At 32.1% G+C, this 4071-nt stretch overlaps 1 long non-coding RNA gene across 1 annotated transcript; it reads left to right on the top strand.

Annotated features, from left to right (window-relative positions):
* Nucleotides 1–321: 321 nt before the first annotated feature.
* On the top strand, nucleotides 322–3848 carry LOC107447910 (uncharacterized). The gene is made up of 2 exons (XR_001584589.5): nucleotides 322–446; nucleotides 3256–3848. It is a non-coding gene; the product is annotated as an uncharacterized LOC107447910 (long non-coding RNA).
* The last annotated feature ends 223 nt before the right edge of the window (nucleotides 3849–4071 follow it).

Below are 4071 nucleotides of genomic sequence, written 5' to 3' on the forward strand. Positions count from 1 at the left end.
GACTGCTGTCAGTGTGCGGGTGGGTGACCACTTGGATCAGTCTGCGCAGGGACCGAGGGTGTGCGGTATTGGTCCTCGTTAAACTGTGCTACCGTAAAGTGCTCGACTTCGCCCTCAGGTCGTCGGGCTACCGAAGCGGGGGGTGCCATCTCCTCCGCAGAGGATCAAAATTGTGATGGCATGTCTTCGGATCATCCTCCGGGACGTTTCCCAGACCGTCGCCAATAGCCCATTGTGCAGCTCTAGTGCGACGTAAATGAACAACAGCAAAATTTGAAGCATAGATCTTCTTTATCATTATCAACTCAACTCTTCTCACCTACCTGGATGTGATGTAGAGGATAAAAGCGAGAAGTCCTCATGTGAGCTGGGATTGGATAGATCTGGGTGTTCCATATTCGTTTGTGTGCACTCCCTTGGTTTTAAAACTTCTGTAATATTTTGAAGTAAGATATGATTTATTTAATATTCAGAGTTTTTTTTTTTAAATTTATATTTCAATGTATTAAAAGTTGCAACCGAAATGATTCACTTTTTGGACTCAACGCTATTATGTATATTTGACGCGATTATTCCTTATCGTAACATATAATATGCAAAATTAATCAGTGATAACCGAAATAATATGTGCAATTAATATGACTAAATTAAATAGAATAAATAAATATTTCAAATAAATAGAAAAAAGTGAGCTGTGTTGTGACTTATAAACTATGTATAATTTAAAATAAAAGCAAAGGACCGGAATAATTGAAGATGAAGGGGAAGAACTGTTTATAATTGTTACTATGTTTTGTTACAACCTTTAGGATAATTCCATATTTAGATACTACTTCTAGAGTCTGTCAAACTACTTCTAGAGATTAGTCAACATTTCTGTTTCTTGGAATAACGTTGCGGTGTCTTTTTGTGTTCTTGCAAACTTGACAGATTCCAAAAGATTTACACCGGGCACATTTTACATTGTGATCTTAACAATTATCAGATAGACTTCAAGTATTTTAAAAAGAGTTTCATGTTAAAAAGTCTTCATTTTTTTTAATAGGATTCTAAAAGTAAATGTAATTTAAAAATGCACAGTTTAAGTACTGTAGTATAAAGAAGCTGTCCCAGGCATCTCTAAATAAACGTACGCTTCTAAGAAACAGTTTAAAAGTTATCTACATCTCTCATGCAATGCAAAAGTTGTTTTGTTTCTTTGACTATTCGGTTCGCCGCTCGACACTGCTGGAATCTATTTACTTAAAAAAAATAAATAAAGAGAGAAAAAATATCAGATTCCCCGGAAACAAAAATTATCAAAATCACTAGGAAATTTTAAATGTTATAACCCTTTGAGTCCAGATAAATGTTAATACCTTTTTTTTCCATTACCTGAAACAATAAACCACAAATGTTCTTATTTTATAAAACTGACTTCATATTTTTTGCACCATTTTCTGTATTAGCATAGAGGACTCTTAATATAAATAAGCAAATCTTTACTTATCAGTTGTAACTGTTCCAAACTGTCAAGTTACGAAAATGTCATATTAAAGTAAAATCAGTATTTCGTGTGACAACAGTCGTTGAAAGAAATTTAAAGATTATTTGATTTGCACAGAACGGAGCTCTTAATTTTAACTTTAAATTTTGGCATTTTAATGTTTTGCAAAATTAACAAATTATTATGTAGTATAGTTTTTTTTTTAAAGTACTTATCGGAAATGTTGACCGTACAAAGTATTTTGATATAAATTACTTGAAGAAATTACAAACAATTAAATTTAATTATTTAAAGGAAACTGCTTTGAGTCTCAAAGCTTTTGGAAATAACTCAAATGGTGGCTACGCAATGTTTTATTTTAAGCAAAAATTACCATTATTAGACGCTTTTTTTTTATAGGTATAACTGGCTCTTTTATTAGTTAGGCATTTTAAAATTGCTCTAACTTTAGCTTAAAACTTTTGAAACTTCAGTTATTTATAAAGTAGCCCAAGAAAATCCTTAAATTTCCTTAATTGAGTCCTTTCCTTAATTGAGCTGATGTAAATCAGGCTATACAAATTTTGCAAAATGTTTAAGCTTTAGGTACTCATTTCATGGTTTTAAAGATCATATAAAGTCTACTTAAATATGGAATGTAACAATAAACCTGTGAGCAGTGTCGCTCTATGTATCGTCGAATTCAACAGTTGTCAACTTTAGAAGTATACTCTGAAACTTAGTTTACTAGCATATGCTTGTTCGAATGTGGAAAATTTAGGAAAGTTAAACTTTTATTGCTCTATAAATGCCATAACCTACCATCAGCTGTTTTCTTATAAGTAACATTTTCCTTTCCTAAAAGAAAAATAGTTACGGATAGATGATAGTTACGTTTATAAAGAAAAATTAGTTAATATAAAAAGTGGTTACAGATAACTTATTACTCTGCGGGAAAATAATAATTGAAATGGCTTTGTTACCAGTTTTTATATTCTGAGTAAGTAATTGCCCTGAAAAACGTGAGCATCTCTTTTGCAGCTAGAAGAGCCTTAATTCTAAAGTAACAGAATTTCTCTGGTCAGCTACAGTTGCGAATCTTTTTTTTTCTTCCTAAATTCAAATATGAAAATTCTTTGTTCGAATACTCTTTCAGCCGCGAGAAATTATGGTTTTCACTAAATTTGATATAATACGACTTTGTGTAATTCTTGTTCTTTGCCGTAGCCTTCACGACCCCAGGACCGCAACAGGCTGTTGTAGGAATGACGTAATTTTATCTCTAACAAATTTTGATACGTTGTTCAAAAAAAGTTATGCTTCTCATCGTTGCTAGGAAACTGAAAAAATTTAAGTCTTTCTGTGCATATATTGACTTTCCCTAGTTTTACTAAGCAGTAAGATTTACCTTTTAACATAATGCTCCCTCTGTAAGTAGGAAATTGGTTTGCCTGCATAAGAAAGTTTCCTGGTTTTTCTTGTGTTTAAATTAATCTTTAAATTGGCTGGAGTAACAAAACATGAATTCTTAATGTAATTGACAAGGTAAAATGTGTTTAACTTATTGCATAAGTTTTTAAATGCACTGCTAATTTTTCTAAAAGTCTAATTTGATCTAGAATGTATTTCACTCTAAATTTAGACCACTCTGATATACTTTGTTACGAAACTAAAGGGAAGAAATAAACTTAAACTTGAGTACGTTTTTACTTGTAAACACTAGAAATTTTATCACTTATGTTTTTAATATCTGTCTTTAGTTTTGTTTCATGCCTTCAATATTTTTCTAGGAAATTCGACTCTTGTAGCCGTGCGGAGAGATGAATAGATATACTATTGCTTTAATTGTTTCCGCTATACTGGGAACAATTGGAAGCGTTTTGTTTATGACTGTACCTAATGATACTGTCAAATGTGTTGGCATTGTATTGACTATTGGATGTTCCTACCTTTTTTTATTCTTCATAATCATGCATCATATAGCTAATGCACCAAAAATCACTGTTCCGGATTGGTCGCAGCAGATTTCTTCTCAAAGTCCTGTTGCATATAGGTCAGAGCAGATCTCCTCTCAAAGTTCTGTCCGGGACAGGTCACAGCAGGTTTCTCCTAAACAGAGTCCTGTTCATCATAGGTCACAGCCGGTGTCTGCTCAACAAAGTTCCGTTAGGGATAGGTCACAGCAGGTTTCTCCTCAACAAAGTCCTGTTCAGGATAGGTCACAATAGAATCCTACATCAACTCAAACTTGATGACGCTGAATAAAGATCTAAGTGCAAACTATGCTGCATTGGAGTTTTAGAATATTGTATTTTGGGATTGTTTTTAAACGATTTGTTTGTATTATTTAATCAAAAGTAAAGTTTTTCTTACAATTTGCAAATCCATGACTTGTGTTTGATTTGTAAGGAGTCTTTTTGAAAATTTAGTACTTAAAAATCTTGGGAACTAAAGTTAAAACATGTTAAAATGCTTTCGTAAACTACTAAATAATGTTAAAACAAAATTTTGGACAAGTTTATAATTTTTTTATGATAATAATTATAAACTCTGTTAATTTGAAATCTTTGTTTTCTTTGGTTAGAGAATGCCTAAAATTAAACTAA

The sequence above is a fragment of the Parasteatoda tepidariorum genome, chromosome 2 (assembly GCF_982258835.1).
Source record: "Parasteatoda tepidariorum strain Cologne lab strain chromosome 2, Ptep-v5.0, whole genome shotgun sequence".
NCBI lineage: Eukaryota > Metazoa > Arthropoda > Arachnida > Araneae > Theridiidae > Parasteatoda > Parasteatoda tepidariorum.